This window comes from Rhinopithecus bieti, unplaced genomic scaffold (assembly GCF_001698545.2).
Source record: "Rhinopithecus bieti isolate Rb0 unplaced genomic scaffold, ASM169854v2 scaffold_39870, whole genome shotgun sequence".
Lineage (NCBI taxonomy): Eukaryota > Metazoa > Chordata > Mammalia > Primates > Cercopithecidae > Rhinopithecus > Rhinopithecus bieti.
Window position 1 is genome coordinate 1240810 of NW_016817144.1, and position 21810 is coordinate 1262619.

The 21810-nt window shown below is 42.7% G+C and overlaps 1 protein-coding gene across 1 annotated transcript in view; it reads right to left on the bottom strand.

The window, feature by feature from the left end:
- Nucleotides 1-21810, bottom strand: part of CACNG5 (calcium voltage-gated channel auxiliary subunit gamma 5) — a 52838-nt gene that overhangs the window by 11599 nt on the left and 19429 nt on the right. The gene's annotated exons all lie outside the window — the stretch shown is intronic.

Sequence of the window (21810 nt, forward strand, 5' to 3'; positions counted from 1 at the left end):
TAACCTCTCTGCTATAGTTTGGATAAGGTGGTTTTTTTGTCCCCACCAAACCTCATGTTGAAATTTGATCCTCAATGTGGCAGTGTGGGGAGGTGGGCCTAGTGGAAGGTGTCTGGGGTCATGGGATCCCTCAGGAATGGCTTGGTGCTGTTAATCATGGTGGTGAGTTCTCACCCTGGAAGACTGGATTAGTTTGAGGGAATGAATTAGTTCCCTTGAGACAGAGTTGTTATAAGGCCTCAGGTTTCCTCCGTTTCCTTCTTGCCCTTCTCTGTTGTGTTGTGATGCCATATGAAAGCCCTCATCACAGGCCGGGGATATGGCCTTGAATGTTTCAGCCTGCAGAACCAAGAGCTAAATAAACCTCTTTTCTTTGTAAATTATCCAGTCTCAGGTATTCTCTTATAGCAACACAGAACAAATGAAGACACTCTCTGAAGCCTAATTTTCTCCTGGATAACATGGAGGAAGAGACTAATAATAAAAGCTAAAGTATATCAAATGTTTATCATTGTTAGGCATCCTGTTAAGTACTTTACTCCCTATTCTAATCCTGGCTATTTTATTACCATCCCCATTTTACAAGTGAGCAAACTGAGATTAGAGAGGTTAAGAAGCTTACACAAGAGCACTCAGCTGGCAAACGGTGTTACCTGCATTTGAACCTTACCTTGCCCTACTCCCAAGCCCTTTTACAAGGCTTGCATTCTCAAACTCCGACCCCCATGAGTTTATCCAAAGTGGGTTATATGGAGCAATAATTCCATGGAATATTCTAGAAAAAGTGACTTTGGTTAAAAGGAAAAAAAACCACCTTGTGAGAAGCACTGCACCTAGCTCTTGAAGAACTGCATTGCACATTATGGTAAAGACTTTGAAAAGCCTGATTAGCTTTGCTTATTTCAGTATTTTCCAAACTTAATTGAGAGAAGAAGAAAAAAAAAAAAAAGACATCATGTTCTGTGAAACCCGCTTTGGGAACCACACTACCTGCCAGAAAGAATAGGAAGACCTGCCTTGCTCACTCCACAAAATTGCTGGTGTGATTAAACGTGACAGCAGATACCACTATGCTTTGAAAAAAATCTAAAGCATGATCCTGGCATAAGGTATTGTTATTAAGCAACAGTGGACTAAGCCCCTGCGTCTTGCAAAGAGAATGGATCAGAGCTTCCGAAGCATGACTGCTGTTGCCTGGTTGAAGCTGAGCAGCCAATCTTAATGCTAAGCTTGGCAGAGAGATGAAAAAGATTCATGTCTTGGAGATTTGAAAAGATGAAAGTGGAGAGGAGATTGGATCTTAATCTACAAAAGCAAGAAATAAAGGAAGAGGCTGAAAATGACCTTGCCTGCCAGACTCTACAACAGCAGATCCTAAAGCCTGGAATAGACCTAGGAAAACCAAAAAGTTTCATCTATTTCCAGAGTATGTAATACATTTATGGAATGCTACCTGGGGTGAAAAATAGCAATCTTATTCATTACAAAATTATGCTTCTATTATGTAAGCCTATTTATTTATAAATAAATAATGTTATTGACTGAGTGTGGGTTAGTCCCCAGGCACTGTGCAAAGCCCTTCATGTACAGGGTTTCATCAGGACCTCACGATAACCTCATGAGTAGGTGGGATTAGCCCCACTTTGTGGATGGAGAAACTCAGGGTTAGAGATGTTGAGTAGCCTACAGGAAATCATAGGTGAGCGGTAGGCTGGTTTTAAACCCAGGTCTAACTCCAAAGTCTATGCTTGGACTACATTATCTCCCTGCTGAAGAAATATGGGTTCAAAGAGTGTTGGGAAGAAGGAAAATCATCCAAAGTAGGTCACTCAGGCAATCTAGAAATGCATGAGACACAGTATTCGGAAATGTTTCTTTAGAAGTGGCCAAGTGTCACATAAAGGCTTCTTGTTTGATACTATAGGGCATATTGTTGGGAGTCATCCAGCCATATCTTCTCGTAGCTTCTTGGAGGTGCACTATGACCCAGGATTTCTACTTCTGAAACCCACCTTGTGGGGTGGCAGGACTAATATTTCCCTCAAACCACACACAGGAAACCAAGGTCCAGAAGGGAGAAGTACCTGGGATTACCCAGCCAGTTACTTGGAAAGATAAAAGTGTGCACTAGAAGTATTTTAGATCCTGACCCAGTACTTTTTTTTCTGTATTGCACAGAAAATTATATAACACAGAAAATGAAAATTACCTGCGCTTTCCCACTCTGAGAACACCATCATTATTAATATCTTAGTTCATTGCCTTTTAGTCTTTTTCCTACATAGTTGTGCATATGTTAAATATTCTCCCACCCAGTGTCTTCAGTAGGGACAGGAGTGACCTTGAATGCACCCTAGTCTGGACTGCATTCCTAGGCCCTTGTTCGAGCTTCTGCTTTTACACGGTTCCTTCTCTATCCCACGAATCTCACGTTCATTTGATTTTTCTTATAGGAGAGGAGCCATTTTTTATAAGTTGCTACCACAAGAGAAATGTTTACACTATAATAGTAAATGAATGAAGTTGAATGCAACATCACGCTTTTAACTCAACTGCAAACAAAAATCACAGACTGGAAAGAAATAACCCAAAATGTTGATGCTGGCTGCTTCCAGGTAATTAGGTTATGCATTTTTTTTTTAATACTTCTTTGTGCTCAACAAAGTTTCTCAAAGAACATGTATTGTTTCCAGAATCAGAGAAGAAAACTAAATCAAAGATTAGAGTGATCTATTCTCCAATCACTGCCCTTGTATACAAAAGTGCAGGGCTCCAGCTAAACTCCTGGGGTAGAGATGCTAACATGTAGTGTCGTCCTTTGAGGACTGGGTTCCAGAAGCAGGCAGACTTCTTGAGCTTTTTTTTTTTTTTTTTTTTTTTTAGACAGACGGAGTCTCACTCTGTATCCCAGACTGGAGTGCAGTGGCACGATCTTGGCCCACTGCAAGCTCCGCCTCCCAGGTTCACACCATTCTCCTGCCTCAGCCTCCCAAGTAGCTGGGACTACAGGGGCCCGCCACTGTGCCCGGCTAATTTTTTTTGTATTTTTAGTAGAGACGGGAGCTTTTTAGGATGATTACCAAGGCACCATTACCTCTAAGTATTAGCTTGTTAATTATCAGGAATTAACAGTTGCTAATTATCATCCATGACTAGCAACTAGGGAGAAATGTCTTGTGGAGATTAATTCATTAATGGCACACTCCCCTGCTCAAGTCAATAGTAAAAGGACTTGCAATGAAGTGCTTAGGTGCCCAGAGGTAGATAGAGGTTACAGGAGCAAGTGAGAGCCCAGTTATCAACTGCTGGGAAGGATGGATAGGGTTTAACTGGAGAGAAGGAGGAAGAAAGTGGAAAGAGAGTCAAATACAGACACCCTGATCTCAGTTTCCTACTGGTCCAGAGAAAACTCAGAGTGCTTTGATAAAGTGTTCATGGTGTAGGGGTTCTTGACAAGGCTTTGGAGTCAGTGACAAGAGCTGCTCCTGGGAGCTTGTCCAGTGACTCAGTGTCAGCGTGGCCAGTGTCCAGCAGGATGGGCTGGTGACCAGAGGAAAATCCCCAGTGCTTCTCTGGCCCTGCCTGCTTCCCACCATGCTGATCCCCATTATCTTCCTTGGTTGTGAAAAAATGACCACAAAATCTTTGACACTCTCCTCTCACTAAGAGGAGGGGGCCCTGTCTCCTGTACATGAGTCTAGGCAGCGTTGTGACTGCTTTGACAAAGAACACAGAAGTGATGCTATGTGACTTTTTTTTTTTTTTGAGATGGAGTTTCACCCTGTCATCCAGGCTGGAAGTGCAATGGCGTAATCTCCACTCACTGCAAACTCCACCTCCCAGGTTCAAGAAATTCTCCTGCCTCAGCCTCTCGAGTAGCTGGGATTGCAGGTGCCCACCACCACGCCCAGCTAATTTTTGTATTTTTAAGTAGAGATGGGGTTTCACCATGTCAGCCAGGCTGGTCTCGAACTCCTGACCTCAAGTGATTTCACCCGCCTCGGCCTCTCAAAGTGCTGGGATTACAGGTGTGAGCCACCATACCTCACATTATGTGACTTCCGAGGCTGGGTCTTAAGAGGAGGTGTAGCTTCTACCAGGTTCTCTCTGGAGTTCCCTCAGGGGAAGCCAGCCTCATGTAAGAAACCTGACACTCTGGGACCACCATGCTTTAGAACAGGGTTTCTCCACCTTAGCCCTATGGACATTTGTGGCTGAATATTTCTTTGTTGCTGGGGGCTGTCATGTGCATTGCAGGATGGCATCCTTAGCCTCTATCCACCAGATGTTAGTAGCACTCTAGTTGTGACAGACAAAAGTGTCCCTTTGATGGGAAAACCATCTCTGGTTGAGAACCACTTGTTTAGAGAGTATGTGCAGGTGCTCTGCTTGACAGCCCAACTAAGCTTCCAACCAATGGCCAGCACTAGCTGCCAGCCATGGGATTGGGCCATCTTGGATGGACGTCCAGCCCAGTTGAGCCTTCGGATAACTGCAGCCCCAGCCAACATCTGACTGCATCTGCATGAGAAACTCCATGTAAAAACTGCCTAGTTGAGCACTTTCCAAATGCCACACCTACAAAATCATGAGCACAATAAAACAGTTGCTGTTTTATACCATTATGTTTCAAGATAATTTGATACACAATGGAAGTTACCCAAATAACTTCTTTACTCACTAACTTAGCTCCTTCTTACTACCTTGATGTCATATAAATTCCAGGCATGGCCTTGTCCAGAACGTGACAGTGACGGAGGGCCTGGGGGTCATAGTTTAGTCCCCAGAGTTTACAGCTATATGGGGGAGTGAATGGCACATGGAAGCAGGCAAATCTGGGATGTAATGCTGGCTCTCCCATGTACCATCCTGGGCCAGTCACATGACCACGCTGAACCTCAGTTTCTTCATCTGTAAAACAGGGATAACTTCATAAGAGTTGTTGTGAAGACTTATGAAAGACTTGTCAAGTAAGTCTGGGTTACCTCATGCCATCTCAGTACAATGCTGCAATAAAAAAGTAGCACAACCTGGCCAGGCAAGGTGGCTCACACCTGTAATCCCAGCACTTTGAGAGGCCGAGTCAGGGAAACCACTTGAGGTCAGGAGTTTGAGACCAGCCTGGCCAACTTGGTGAAACCCCGTTTCTACGAAAAATACAAAAATTAGCCAGGCGTGATGGCAGACACCTGTAATCCCAGCTACTCGGGAGGCTGAGGCAGGAGAATCACTTGAACCTGGGAGGTGGAGGTTGCAGTGAGCCGATATCGCGCCATCGCACTCCAACCTGGACGACAGAGTGAGACTCCATCTCAAAAAGATTTTAAAAAAAGAAGAAGAAAGAAAGAAGCACAACCTGATACCCAAAAAGTGATAACAAGGCAGATTTAGTAAGGTAAATTTGCCCCTGAAAAGGGCAAAATGGCTCAGACTTTCTCATCTTTGTCCAGCTCTCCAAATTCCATGGCAGTTGCTCCCTGCAGAATTTTATTTTCCATCTCTGGCAAATTTCAGCCCTCCTGTCTCCTCTCTTACCTCCATATCAACGAATTGGAGAGATTTTAGTTTTTTCTGATGTGAGGAGATAAAAATGCTCTGTTTAATGATGTAAAAATTGTCTTCATGGTGGGCAGAGTGGCATCTCAGTAGACAAAGGATAAATATAATGTTAGCAAACATGGGTCAAGTGTGTACTAAGGACATGTCAAGCATAGCAGGGACTCAGCATCAGAAGCGGATGTGTCACCTGGAGACTGGAGACCTCTAGGTGTCATTACAGTCCTGCTCTTTCAACCTGGGATCCTCTTAGTTAGAGACACTGGCCCCTAACAAGTGGTCATGAAGCTGCCAGCTAATGGGGGAGGGAGGTCCTGATGAATGACCCCTTTTCCCTGCTGGCCCCGCCAAACTCTCTCTGCCACATTGTTGAGGCCCTTTGGAGAGTGAGCATTGCCAGGCAGGGATTCCTGTCCTTTGACAAAAACAAAACCTCAGGATTATGCTTTTGGAATGTGAGGCTCTCTCTGCCCCGAGACTAAGAGCAAAGCCACAGCTAGCCTGTCTGCCAGGAGTCCAGGCTACAGAGCTGAGGATACCAAGCTCTGGCATACCCCTGCCACACTGCATTCCAAAACTTCCTGGAGTGGAGATCAGTGTCTAATACAACTCCTCTCATCCTTGGTTTGGCACGAGGTAACTGATGGTCCAGTTTCCATAGGGACCAAGGGGCATGATGGGCACCCACCAAGGGTCACTGCTCTTAACAAAAGAAGAAGTCCAACTGGAGAAAGAGCTGACAATGCCTTTACTGAAAGTCCAACAAGATGTCTCATAAATATCACAATATTTCCCCAAAGACATGGACATAAACACCAAGTAGGAGGGTCATCTAACCAGGTAGCACTAACTGAGTAGTGATAATAGTAATTCTATCATTGTTTTCTTTGCAGAAATTTTCTATGCATTTAAAATAGAAGGTCAATTCTAAGAAAAAGAACAAAGCTGAAGGCATCGTGCTACATGACTACAAACTGTACTACAAGGCTACAGTAATCAAAACAGCATGGCACTGGTACCCAGACACAGAGATCGATGTAACAGAACAGATATCTCAGAAATAAGATCACACATCTACAACCATCTGATCTTCAACAAACCTGGCAAAAATAAGCAATGGGGAAAGGATTCCTTATTTAATAAATGGTGCTTGGAAAACTGGCTAGCCATATGCAGAAAACTGAAACTGGACCCCTTCCTTACACCTTATACAAAAATTAACTCAAGATAGTTTAAAGACTTAAATGTAAAATCCCAAACCATAAAAACCCTAGAAGAAAATATAGCCAATACCATTCAGGACACAGGCATCAGCAAAGATTTTATGATGAAATCACCAAAAGCAATTGCAACAAAAGCAAAAATTGACAAACGGGATCTAATCAAACTAAAGAGGTTCTGTACAGCAAAAGAAACTATCATCAAAGTGAACAGACAGCTAACAGAATGGGAGAAAGTTTTTGCAATCTACTCATCTGACAAAGGTCTAATATCCAGAATTTACAAGGAACTTAAACAAATTTACAAGAAAAAAACGCCAACCCCATAAAAAGGTAGACAAACGACATGAACAGACACTTCTCAAAAGCAGACATTTCTGTGGCCAACAAACATATGAAAAAAAGCTCAACATCACTGATCACTAGAGAAATACCAATCAAAACCACAATGAGATACTATCTTGTCAGTCAGAATGGCGATTATTAAAAAGTCAAGAAACAATAGATGCTGGCAAGGCTGTGTAGAAATAGGAATGCTTTTTACACTATTGGTGGGAATGTAGATTAGTTCAACCATTGTGGAAGACAGTATGGATATTCCTCAAGGATCTAGAACCAGAAATACCATTTGACTCAGCAATGCCATTACTGGGTATATACCCAAAGGAATATAAATCATTCCGTTATAAATATACATGCACACGTATGTTTATTGCAGCACTATTCACAAGAGCAAAGACATGGAATCAACCAAATGGCCATCAATGATAGACTGGATAAAGAAAATGTGGTACATATACACCATGGAATACTATGCAGCCATAAAAAGGAATGAGATATGTCCTTTGCAGGGACATGGATGAAGTTGGAAGCCATCATCCTCAGCAAACTAACACAGAAACAGAAAACCAAATATTGCATGTCCTTACTCATAAGTGGGAACTGAACAATGAGAACACATGGATACAGGGAGGGGAAAAACACACACCAGGGGCTGTCAGTGCCAGTAGAGGGTAGAGGGAGGGAGAACATCAGGACAAATAGCTAATGCATGCAGGGCTTAATACCTAGGTTATGGGTTGATAGATGTGGCAAACCACCATAACACACGTTTACCTAGGTAACAAACCTACAAACCTTGCATTTGTATACTGGAACTTAAAATAAAATAAAATGTAAAAATAAAATAAAATGGAAGGTAAAGTGTGGTGGAGTGCTATAATCCCAGTGCTTTGGGAGACTGAAGTGAGAAGATCACTTGCACCCAGGAGTTCAAGGTTATGCTATGATCGCACCACTGCACTCCAGCCTGGGTGACAGAGCAAGACCCTGTCAAAAAAATAATTTTAAAAAGGGACTATACTGCACATATCATCCATAGTGGGGCCTAGTTTTATTTTACTTAATAGCATCAATATTTTCTGCACTGTTTTTAGTAGCTGCAGAATATATATAGTTGCTGATTTGCATATACCAAAACTGATGTAGCCATTTCTCTACTCTAGAACATCTAGGTTGTTTCCAAAATTTCCTCTATTGTAATCAACAATAAACCATACGTACAGCTAAATATCTGTGGGCATCTGCAAGAATTTTCTCAGGATAAATTCTGCAAGTGAAATGAAGTGGAATTTCTAGCTTAAACAACAGAAATTTTTTTTAGCATTCTTAGAAATTTTGTCAGACTTGGCCGGGCACGGTGGCTCACACCTGTAATTCCAGCACTTTGTGAGGCCGAAGCAGGTGGATCACGAGGTCAGGAGATCGAGACTATCCTGGCTAACACAGTGAAACTCAGTCTCTACCAAAAATATAAAATAATAATAATAATAATAATAATAATAATAATAATTAGCCGGGCGTGGTGGCGGGCGCCTGTAGTCCCAGCTACTCAGGAGGCTGAGGAAGGAGAATGGCATGAACCCAGGAGGCGGAGCTTGCAGTGAGCTGAGATCGCGCCACTGTACTCCAGCCTGGGAGACACAGTGAGACTCCATCTCAATCAATTAATCAATCAATCAATAAGTCAGACTTTATTTGAAAGATTTTAAAGGTATTTTTACCCCTGATGCCTGGGGTACAACAAATGTCCTACTATATAGACACAGAGAATTTGAAACAGCCCCGCAACAGAAGAGTCCTTATTTCTACTGAGAATTTGGAACCTGGGCTCTGCTCAGCTCTGACTGTTTGCTGTATCTACATGATTTGCTAGATTGAGACTTCTATACTATTGATGATACTCCAGAAAATTCCAGGACCTCCTGCATAAAGCAGAATGTCTTACATCAGTGATTTGAAACTTCTTGGGGTACATCATCACCACCTGTGCAACACTGTAAACATATGGATGCCCAAATCAAAACCAGCTGAAAAAAAAGATAAGAAATAATACAAGTGTTGAGATAAATGGCTGTACACAAAAATAACATTAAAAAATAAATAGCTCCGCACTAATAGTAGCCAGTCGGAAAATGTAATGCATTAGAAAATAATAGCTATCTAGTAACAAAATGATAAACTATTGGAAATAATAAGTTATATACCAGTGCTACATAAAGAAAACCTTAAAACTACTGTTGAATGACCAAGACACAGTGGCTCATGCCTGTAATCTCAACACTTGGGAGGCTGAGGCAGGAGAATGGCTTGAGCTCAGGAATTCAAGACTAGCCTGGGCAACATAGTGAGACCTCACCTTAAAAATATATATGGATGAACATAAAACAAGACTGATAAATAAAATACCACATTTTAAAATAGGAATACAATGTTATAAAAATATCAACTCATCTTTAAATTAACCTATGAATTCAATGCAATAAGTTTGGTTTAGAAGATGATGCATGGTTCTGGGGTTAGTCTAAAAGATGCATTTTAGAATAACCAGGGCATTTCTTTTAAAGATGAACATAAATGAGTGGGAACTACCAGCTATTCATGCTTATTATGCAGCTACAAACATTTAAGCAGTTTGATGCTGATGAAAAATTAAATCAATCAATGGAAATAAAAACAGAGTTCAGACTTCCATTTCTGGCTATAATGAACTAGCTTATATAGCATTGGACCAACCTTCTTGCTGAAAATAATTGAAACAGTTGGATTAAATCTATTGGAAGACATTGGAGAGCAATCAAGGAAACCAATATTTTAGAGGTCAATAATTGAAGATGAAGGAAATGCATTGAGATAAGCCTTACATTTTGTACAATTCTGCACTTGAAGTATGTGCCAGTTCACACAGAATATGAGTCTGAGAGGCAGAACAAAAGGTTGTCCAGATGTTACAGCAATCTTATGATGCTACGGACTCAACATTGGAGTTTAGAGCTTGCCAAGGAAGACAGGTCTGGTAAATAGCTCAGTCTTTCAAATGGGGGTCTGGGAAGGCTCCTACTCTAGGTGAGCAAGTAATAGATCCGCCTTTACAAAGACTGAAACCCATCTTCACATCAGCTCAATTTGTGACTGGATATAGGCAACCTTCTCCTATCTAACAGATTGCCAAAAGCAAAAGTGAATCCTACTTTGGGGAAGATGACAATGCCAAAAACTTCTACTGTGTTCCACACAGATGTCTAGCATTCAATCAAAAGTTACTGGACATATCAAGAGGCATGAAACATCAGACACAGGAATGATGAATGCCAGAACAAAACATGAAAACACCTTTAATATGCTTAAAGAAAGTAATCGTCCACTTAGAATTTCCTGTCCAGTAAAAATATTCCTCAACATTGAAGGCAACATAGAAATATTTTCAGCAAACAAAAATGGAAGAAAGTTGTCATCAGCTGACTTGAATTAAAAAAATTACTAAACAGATTCTTCAGGCAGAATGATTGGCACTGAAGCATAGAAATGCAGAAGAGAAGAGGAGCAATAAAAAGAGTGATTATGTGTATAAATCTCAATAAACAGTGAGTGTATGCTGGGGGTGGTGGCTCATGCCTGTAATCCCAGCACTTTGGAGCACAAGGCAGGCAGATCACCTGAGGTCAGGAGCTCAAGACCAACCTTGTCAACATGGTGAAACCTTGTCTCTACTAAAAATACAAAAATCAGCTGGGCGTGGTGGTGCATGCTTGTATTCCCAGCTACTTGGGAGGCTGAGGCAGGAAAACTGTTTGAACCCAGGAGGCAGAGGTTGCAGTGAGCCGAGATGGCGCCACTGCACTCCAGCCTGAGCGACAGAGTGAGACTCCATCTCAAAACAACAACAACAACAAGAACAGTGAGTATAAAAAGGAAAAAAGGAATAATAATACTGTCTTGTGGGTTTAAACTATATGTAGAATTAATCTGAAGTTAATGTGCCTTTTGTTCTCTGACTAAGACGTTCTCTTTGTCTGTTGAACTGAATAATGATAGACACGAAACTTTTAAAACTTGTTGGGTAAAGCAAACTTAGCTTAGGAGGAAAATTATAACCTTAAGGGCATATATTAGAAAACAAAGAAGGGCTAGAAGTAAACCATCTAACTACCTAGCCCAAGAAAGTGGAAAAAGAATGTAAATAAACCCCATAAGAGGAGAAAGGGAATAATAAGACAGCAGAAATTAACGAATAAAAAAATACAATATCCACCAGTAGAATTGGTAAACCCCTTCTGAGACACACACATACACATACAGAGAGAGAGAGAGAGAGAATATGCTGGCAGACAACGTTGTAAGACACAGCACTCTCATATATTCTTGGTAGGAGTGAGTGTACAGATCTATTTGGTGGAATCCTCCAAAATTAAACATGTAATTATTCCATGACCTAGTAATTCGATAGCTAGGAATGTACTCTATGGCTATATTGGGAAAACTATGCTAAGATGCATGTGGAAGCATATCTCTGCTGCTTCAATGACCAATGCTGGGGAGGGGGGCAGGGGATGCTGGTTAAATAAATTAGGATTCAACCATATAATAGAATATTCTGTAACTATTACATATGAGGAAGTTCCATATGCTCAATGTGGAAAGTGTGATATTCTTGGGTAAAAAAAGTAATCATATATACTACATAAGCATTTTATACATTATATATGTGTGTGCGCACTTTTGCATACACACGTGTGCATGTGTGTGCACACACACAGATATATAGAGAGAGCTCTCTAAGGCAGTTTGTACGTGACAGTTTGGATTCATAGCTGGGTATGTGTAGCCCCCAAGCGCAGACTCTATTCACGTCTCCCCAACACCTACACCTATGAAGAGATGGAGACCAGCTTTCTTTTCCATTTAATCCATACATTTAAAAAAATTCTGCCTTTTTCCAACAACATAGAGATGAGTTCTTGAGCAAGTATTTCTGCTTCTCGGAGCTTTCTGCTCCTCCGACTAATGACTCAAATCACTCCCAGACCCACCATCAGCCATGCCCTGCAGGTACAACCCAACTCTCTGCCATGCGAAGTCACACAACTCAGCCAGAGGGCACACCAGGGACCCCAGCAGCAGGAGAGACACACCAGCCCAAAGACCAGCCCTAAGGTGAAGGGAGCCACCACCTAACTCCCACCACACCAGACATTGATTTTTAGTTTTCAGCATTTGCGGAAAGCAAAACACCCTTTAGAAAAGGCAGGATTGCATACTTTCTTCTTCCTTTAGATTCTGCTTAAACATAGTGGCAATGGGGGTTGCAAACCTCATAATTCCGTGACATGAAGTCTTAACTGTTGGCAGTTAGGAGCCTGCTCGGGCCACTGCCTCTGGCAGCTCCAGCTGAACACCCAGTGCTCACAGCCCCTGCGGCTAACGGGTGCAATAAGAGCTAGCAAGAAATGGAAAACAATTTGGTACCCTGTGTGTTAGTATGTGTAGACAGAAACAATGTTCAGACTTGATCTAATTCTAGTGACACTGGTCATCTACCAGGCCCAGGCTTCAGAAGCCTGCAAGGAAGCCACGCCAGGGCTTTTTCACCCTTCCTCAGCCTCCCTCACCCATGTACATCTGCACCCCTATTCCAGCAGGATGACATTTATTGGACCAGGACCACATGCCAGACACTGTTCTAGCAATTTACACACATTAATTCACACAATCTCTCAACAACACTTTGCAGTAGGCACTATGATTAAACCAGGGATAACAATGGCATCTTCTTTAAAGGGTTACGAGGTAACACATGTAACAAGCTTAAAATAGAGACTCTAGCTTGGCACATGGTAAGTACACACAGGTATTCTTTTAAAAAATATTTATTACATTAACCTTTTAATTAATTATTCTGGTTCTCTTCATTTCTTCCCGTGTATATGAGTTACCACTTGATGTCATTTCCTTACTTCAGTACAGCCTGGCTCCCCCTTCCCCCACCTCCTTTGTGCTGTTATTGTCAAATATTACAATTCCATATGTGATAAGCCCAACAATTCAATTTTGTACATATTTTTATACAATGGCTTTTTATATCTGTCGAGAAGAAATATGCAGTTATACTTCTTTTGTGTGCGTGTGTGCATGTGCACAAAATAATACGTAAAATGCTTATGTAGCATATATGATTACATTTTTACCCAATTATCTACATCAGGGTTGTCTGATCTTCTGAGCTTCCCTGTGCCACATTGGAAGAATTGTCTTGGGCCACACATAAAATACACTAACATCAACAATAGCTGATGAGGTAAAAAAAAAACAAAAAATCAAAAAAGTCTTATAATGTTTTAAGAAAGTTTACGAATTTGTGTTGGGCTGCATTCAAAGCTGTCCTGGGCCACGTGCCACCAGTGGGCCGTGGATTGGACAAGCTTGATCTATGTAATTATCTTTACTGGTCCTCTTTTTTTTTTTTGAGACGGAGTCTCGCTCTGTCGCCCAAGCAGTGGCGCGATCTCGGCTCACTGCAAGCTCCGTCCCCCAGGTTCAGGCCATTCTCCTGCCTCAGCCTCCCGAGTAGCTGGGACTACAGGCGCCCACCACCACGCCCAGCTAATTTTTTGTATTTTTTAGTAGAGATGGGGTTTCACCGTGTTAGCCAGGATGGTCTTGATCTCCTGACCTCGTGAACCACCCGCCTCGGCCTCCCAAAGTGCTGGGATTACAGGCGTGAGCCACTGTACCCCGCCCCTCTTTGTTTTTTACGGGAATTCAAATTAATGTCTGATGTTACCCGCTTTCAGTCTGAAGAACTTCTTTTAACATTTTTTTTTTTTTTTTGTCAAGTGGCTTTTCCAGCAACACATTCTCTCAGTTTTTGTTTATCTGGGGTATTTTCATTCCATCTACATTTTTGGAAGATCGTTTTATTGCTATAAGATTCTTGGCTGACGCTATTTTTTTTTCTTCCAGCACTTTAAATAGACGGACCCACTGCCTTCTTGACTCCAGTGTGTTTGATGAGAAGTCAGCTCTTACTCTTATGGGGGAGTTCCCTTGTGTGCAATGAATCACATTTCTCTCCGTGCTTTCAGAATTTTGTCTTTGTCTTTTGACATTTTGACTAGGATGTGTCTGGGTGTGGCATAGTTCATCTTCATCAAGCTTATTGTCCCCACTTTACAGATAAGGGGGTTGGGACACAGAATGGTAAAGCTATTTGCCCAAGGTCACCCAGCTAGAAAGTGGGGGAGCTGGGATTTGAACCCAGCAATCTAGCCCAATTATCTGCTATACTAAACTGTCTCTCATTCACCTCTCAGCCTGGTTCTCGTGAGGCTGCATAGGTAAGCTTGGACAGAATGCTTAGCTCACCACCTTGAAAACTCTCACTTCTGAAAAACAGATTCCTGAATGGCAAATGGAAACTCTGACCTGATTTTTCTCAACATTATCAGCTTCTTGCCTAAGATAAGTGAGCTAAAGATTCAAGTCCTTTTCTCCTGGGCCTTTGCATCATGCGGGTGGATGGACGAACCCAGTATTTTCCTTATAAAATAGTGATTATGGAGGAGGTGGACAAGAAAGAAGAGGGGAGGAGGGAGAGGGTGGAGAGGAAGAGAAGAGGGGAAGGGGGAAGAGAAGGAGGAGGGAGAGGGGAGAAAGCAACCAAGTGTTTCTTGCTGGACAGTGAGTTATTCTTGATCATGCCCAGCCCCCTTCATGATTAGAGCCAGTATTTCTGTTTTAAGAGAAAATTTATTTTTCTGTTGATTCTTCCTTTTGAGGTGAAGGGAGGAAGGAGGGATTGGAGAAGCCTGGGGAGGGAAAGCAATCTGGCTTTAGAAAAGCTCCCTAGAATGCACTTGGAGCCAGCCTCAGTGCCATGCAGAAGACACGCCCCTCAAGAGAAACACGGTGCTGCCCAAGGAGGATTCTCGCAAGACAACCAAATATGGCCCTGCCAGGTTACAAAGCTCTGTGATGCGCTTCTATAAATACCTCCTCCCAGCATCGTTTTCCTGCCTCCAGCACATTTTACTGTAAACCAGGATTCTAATGACATGTAGGACACATATCCAAACCTCTCCTTCCCTCCACCACACTCTATCCCTCCCCTTCTCCCCCAAAGCCAACTCAAAGAGAGGAACTAGACAGGTTGTCGGGGGTCCAGATGCAACACCCATAAGCCCTGAGTTCTAGCCCCCAAAACATGAGTACAGGAAGAGAAATGATGTACCAGCCACTTCAGGGTGAGGCTCTTGAAGTAGATGCAGAAGGAGAGAAAAAAGCTTTACAATAGATGATGTCTTTCTCAGAGGTGTCAGTTCTCAGCGTGGTGTTTTCTCCTCCCCATCTCTGCCCCCGTGACTTCAGATGAAATGGTGTCTGAACACACCTGAGCGCCCCGCTGCCTGGGTTGGAGCGTGTCCCTGCGAGTGAGGAAGCCCAAGGTCATATAGGAGCCACAGCAAAGGCCATCGCTTCTCATGGCCCAGGAAGGTGGCTCTCGGAGGGTGCAGCTGCGTCATCACAAGGCTGTGCCTTGGCAGATGACTGGTGACTCTTGAGAGATGAATTCAAGGTATTTGCACCTTAACCACCTCTCTTTAAAGAACACTGTGAGTATCTTGAATTTATCTCTCAAGAGTCACATTAAAGAGCAGGTACTATCTCCTAGCTAGATGGCAGAATAAGAGGCCTGGGGAGGGACCCCACTGCCGGAATGGAGGGGGAGATTTCACTCTTCACGGGGCCCTGGGAGACAGTAGGTGAGAAGATGTGGGGAGGGAGGGGGCTGCAGCTTGACCTGTTCCTCAGCCAGCAACGTGCTGCTGGGCATCGGAGAGCACTGGTCTGGAAAAAGAAGCGCAAGGCAGGACAAGCATTAACCTCAGCCTGGCTCATGCCACACCTCCTGCTTGCCGCTCAGCTGGAGATCCCATCAGGCAGATGCAGAGGTGCTGGGGAGGGCGTAAGGGGTGGGAAAGCCTGGGACTCTTAGTCATGCCAGTTGAGGAGCTGGGGCCATCAGAGAACTCAGCCACTCAGAGCCTCATCAATAATACAGGAATGGCCGTCCCTCTGCAGAGCTGCTATGAGGATGTAGGCCTTGGGCTGTCATCAAATGGCCATCTTTACTCCCGGATCCAGAAAGGAGGCAGGTTGACCACCAGGCTGCCTGAGCCCAGGGTGGAAAATACTGGGCCTCAGAAGATGGCGCTCATGGGTTGGGAGCAATGGGTGGGGAGGCTTGTGTGCACCTCAGTCTAAAACCAGCCTTGTTCACTGCCTCTAGGTGAAGGAGGCAGAGATTTGGGGTGGGCCGGGGAGGTGCAAGGCCAGAAAGCCCAGAACCTCCCAGAAGCTGCTAGACAGGAAAGTGTCTGCTTTCCAAGAAGTCAGGTAAGGAACTGAGAGGAGAAAAGGCATGGCGTGCCCATGACCTCTCCCAGGAGCCCATGCCCACACAGGATTGGATAGAACCCAACCACAGACCCATATATCAGTTGTCCTTAATCCCCACTGCCCATGAGTGTCACCTGGGGGGATTTAAAATAATCCCAATGCTGAGTTGCTTCGAGACCAACTATATGTGACCTTCTGGGGGTGGGGGGACATAGGCTGGGACTGGATATTAGTGTTTTTTAAAACTCTCAGTTGATTCTAATGTGCGGCCAAGGCCAAGAGCCACTAGCCAACGTGAGGGCCCCCACAGGCCTAAAGATATGCACACCACGCGCTCATGATCTGATTTTGGTTTACTCTGGACTAGAGCTGAGCTGCCCAATATGGCGGCCATTAGCCAGTCACAGGTGGTTCTTGGGCGCTGGAAACATGGTAAGTTCAAAGGGAGACATGCGGTAAGTCTGAACATATACCCCAGATTTCTAAGATGTAGTATGAATAAAGAATGTAAACTATCTCAGTGATTTAAAAAATACTGATTACATGTTGAAATGGCATATTGAGCTAGATAAAATATATGATTAAAATTAATTTAACCTGTGTCTTTATAAATTTTTAGAGTGGCTATAAAAAACTTTCAGTTACATCATGTGGCTTGCATTACATTCCTATTGGACAGTGCTGGTGTACGGACCAGCCAGTTTAAAGACGTGTTCTCAGGCCAGGCAAGGTGGCTGATGCCTATAATTCCAGCACTTTGGGAGGCCAAGGTGGGAAGGAACGCTTGAGATCAGGAGTTCAAGACTAGCCTTGGTAATATAATGAAACCTCATCTCTACAAAATATTTAAAAATTAGCCCATGTATTTGTAGTCCCAGCTACTTGAGAGGCTAGGTAGGAGGATCCCTTGAGCCCACAGGGAGGAGGAGGCTGTAGCGTCCCTGCACTCCAGCCAGGGTGACAGAGTGAGACCTTATCTCAAAAAAAAAAAAAAAAAAAAAGAGAAAAAAAACTCAAAATTGAAATAAAACAAAATGTGTTTTCTGTATTTCTTCTATGGATAAGTTTATTTGTTTTGATGATAATTTTCTTTAAAACTTCACTTCATGATTCCACTTATATAACATTCTTGCAATGACAAAAATAAATAAATGGAGAACAGATTAGTGACTGTTAGGGTCAGGGACAGAGAGGGGAGAGGGGAAGAGGCCAGTGTGGCTATAAAAGGATAACATGACACCGGGTGTGGTGGCTCACGCCTGTAATCCCAGCACTTTGAGAGGCTGAGGCAGGTGCATCACCTGAGGTCAGGAGTTTGAGACCAGCCTGGCCAATATGGTGAAACCCCATCTCTACTAAAAATACAAAAAGGTAACCAGGCATGGTGGCAGGTGCCTGTAATCCCAGCTGCTTGGGAGGCTGAGACAGGAGAATTGCTTGAACCTGGGAGACGGAGGTTGCAGTGAGCTGAGATAGCGCTATTGTACTCCAGCCTGGGTGACAGAGTGAGACTCCATCTCAAAAAAAAAAAAAAGAGGTGGGGTGCAACACAAAGGATCCTCATTATGGTGGAAATTTTCTATATCCTTGACTGTATCAATGTCAGCATCCTGGTTACCAGGATATCCTATACAGTACCCTCTTGTACTATAATTTTGCAAGATGTTGCCATTGGGTGAAACTAGGTAAAAAACTACATTGAGTCTCTCAGTATATTTCCTACTACTGCATGTGAATCTACAATATCTCAAAATCAAAAGTTTAATTATTTAAAAAATTTCACCTCTGAAACAATAACTTCCATTCTCTGCTGGCAGGAGCATAAAAGTAGTTAACTCTTTCGGAAAGCAATTTGGTCGAGCATTAAGCATTTTCATTCCTCTTGGTTCCAGTGATTCTACCTCTGGGAATTGCTACTAAAAAATATAAACACAAGTACAAAATACACAAAAATGTTGATTCACTGTTGTTGATAATATAGCACAATGCTCAAAGCCACCAGCATGCCTCTCTGCAAAGAAGAGTTATAGGAACTATGGTTTATCCACTCAAGGGACTATTATGTAGTCATTGATGGAAAATATGGTAAGGTGATGTTAAACGACAACAGCAACAAAATGTTGGGATACAAAGCATCAATGGTTTGTTTGCTAATTCCTAAAAAAGAATCTTTTAAAATGTGGGATGATGAGTATACAAATATTAATAATAGTTGCTTTGATAATAGGCTTATGGATGAATGTGTTTATTCTTTCTACTTTAGTTTCTTTTCCTCGATTTTGTTTAATACTTATGCATGGCTGGGTGCGGTGGCTCACGCCTGTAATCCCAGCACTTTGGGAGGCCGAGGTGGGCAGATCACCTGAGGCCAGGAGTTCAAGACCAGCCTGACCAACATGGTGAAACCCTGTCTCTACTAAAAGTACAAAAATTAACCAGGTGTGGTGGCGCATGCCTGTAGTCACAGCTACTCGGGAGCCTGAGGCAGGAGAATCATGAGCTCTGGAGGCAGAAGTTGCAGTGAACTGAGATCACACCACTGCACTCCAGCCTGGGTAACAGGGCAAGACTCTGTCTAAAAACAAAACAAAACAAAAAAAAAAAAACGTATGTACAACTTTTTAATTTAATGACATAATGATTATGCCTCTTTTTAAAATTAAGGAGTTTCCTGGAACTGTCTTCCTGGAGCTAAGGGGCAATGCCGGACCAGGGAAGAGGGTGGGTAGCTCACTCGCCCCCTGCCGGCTGAACATGGTGGTGCGGCCCAGAGTCCTGAAGAGCCTGAAGGCACAGCCAGGACAGAGCTTCCTCGCTTGGGGCCAATTAAGGGCAGATTTAGGATTCCCATTCCTAACGCAAAGCCACTCAAAGAATCGCTGCCTGTTAAGAGAGCAGAAAAAAAAGAATTGGGAACATTGTAGCTTATATGAACTCTGACAAGACTCTTGAGCTTCCTGAGTCTCATTCAGTAAAGATGTTAAATGGTGGCAATAACCTGATCTCTGTATTGGGGGATGTCTGAGGGGTGAAATGGGCTTTATTTTGCTAGGCAATGTCAATTGTTTTTCAATGTAGTTCTACTACCTGCAGTATGTAAGAATTCTCATGCCTTCATATCCTCATCAACATCTGCTATTGTCACATTTCTTAATTTTTATCAATCACAGTGAGAATCAAATGATATCCCATTGTCATCTTAACTGGCATTTCTATGACTGCTGGTGATATAGAGTATCTTTTTATGCTTGGCCATTTTCTCTTCCTTTTCTGTGAAACACCTGTTCATGTCTTTTTCTCACTTTTTTTTTCTACTGGATTCTTCATCTTTCTTATTCATTTATAGGAGTTCGTGAGGTGTTCTGGATATTAATATTTTGCCATATGTATGTGCTGAAACATTCTGCACAGTCTGTAGTAGTTTTTCTTTTCTTTTTTCTTTATTTTTCTTTTTATTTATTTGGTGGTGGTTGTTGCTGAGATGGAGTCTCGCTCTTGTTGCCCAGGCTGGAGTGCAATGGCGCGATCTTGGCTCACTGCAACCTCCGCCTCCCAGGTTCAAGCAATTCTCCTGCCTCAGCCTCCTGAGCAGCTGGGACTACAGGCACCCTCCACCATGCCTGGCTATTTTTTGTATTTTTAGTAGAGATGGGGTTTCACTGTGTTAGCCAGGATGATCTCAATCTCCTGACCTCGTGATCCACCCACCCTGGCCTCCCACAGTGCTGGGATTACAGGCATGAGCCACCGTGACCAGCCCAGTTTTTCTTTTCTTTTATCTTTTCTTTCTTTCTCTCTTTCTTTTTTTCTTTCTTTCTTTTTTTTTTTTTTTTTCTTTTTTGAGATGGAGTCTCGCTCTTGTTGCCCAGGCTGGAGTGCAATGGCATGATCTTGGCTCACTGCAACCTCCACCTCCCAGGTTCAAGCAATTCTCCTGCCTCAGCCTCCCGAGTAGCTGGGATTACAGGCGCCCACCACATGCCCACCTAATTTTTTGTATTGTTAGTAGAGATGGGGTTTCACCAGGTTGGCCAGGCCAGGTCTCGAACTCCTGACCTCAGGTGATCCACCTGCCTCAGCCTCCCAATCTTTTCACTTTTTTAATGCTAACTTTTGAGACCTTCTTAAATTTAAATTAAATGTATTGTACTATTATTGATTTACATACGTTGGTCTTGTATCTAGCAGCTTTGCTGCATAAGGTTCCTTTGGATTTTCTATGAGGATGAGCATATCGTCTGTGAACATCGACAGTTTTGTAGTTTTTCATTCTAATTCTGATACCTCATTTTTTTTCTTGTCTTGGTGCACTGTCTAGGGACTTGATGACATAGAAGTGATGATAGTGATATTCTCGTCTAATTTGAAAGCGAATGATTCTAACATTTTATCGTTACCTATGCTATTTGTTGGAAATACAGCTTATCAGGGTAAGGAAGTTCTCTGTTAGTTTGCAAAGAGGTTTTGTTTTGTTTTGTTTGTTTTATAATTATAATGATTTTACCATATTTTCCTGCATTTATTGAAATAATGTGTTTATTTCTCACTTTTATCAATGAAGTAAATTATACTTATAGATTTTGTAATGTTAAACCACCCTTGCACTACTGGGATATAGCTTGCTTTTGTTGTCTTACATATATATTCTTAATCTGTTTAGTTTCATCATCAAAGTTATAGTTGAACCACAATGAGATACCATCACACACATACTAGAGATTGGCAATACTAAATATTGGAGAAGGTTTGGAGAAACTGCAGCTCTCATATGTTGCTGGTAGAAATGCAAAATTGTACAACTGCTTTGGAAAGCAGTTTTGCAGCTTTTTATAAAGTCAAACATGCTCTTGCCACACAACCAGAAATTCCACTTCTAGGTGGGATTCCTAGAAAAATGAAAACTTGTGGTTGCATAAAGACTTACACCTGAATACAGCTTGATTCATATAGTCCCAAACTAGAAACAACCCCAATGTCCAAAACTGGTGAATAGATAAACAGACTGTGGTATATAGAATACTACTCCACAATAAAAAGGAATAAACTACTCATGTATACAACTACACGGGTGATATCTTAAAAGCATTATGCCAAATGAAGGAGTCCAGATACAGCTGGGCATGGTTGCTCACACCTGTAATCCCAGCACTTTGGGAAGCCAAGGTGAGAGGATTGCTTCAGCCCAGGAGTTTGACACCAGCCTAGGCAAGATGGTGAGATGTGAAGCGGAGGGTAGGGGAGGGTAAGGGAGGGGAAGTGAGGGGAAGGGAGGGGAGGGGAAGAGAAGGAAAGGGAGGGG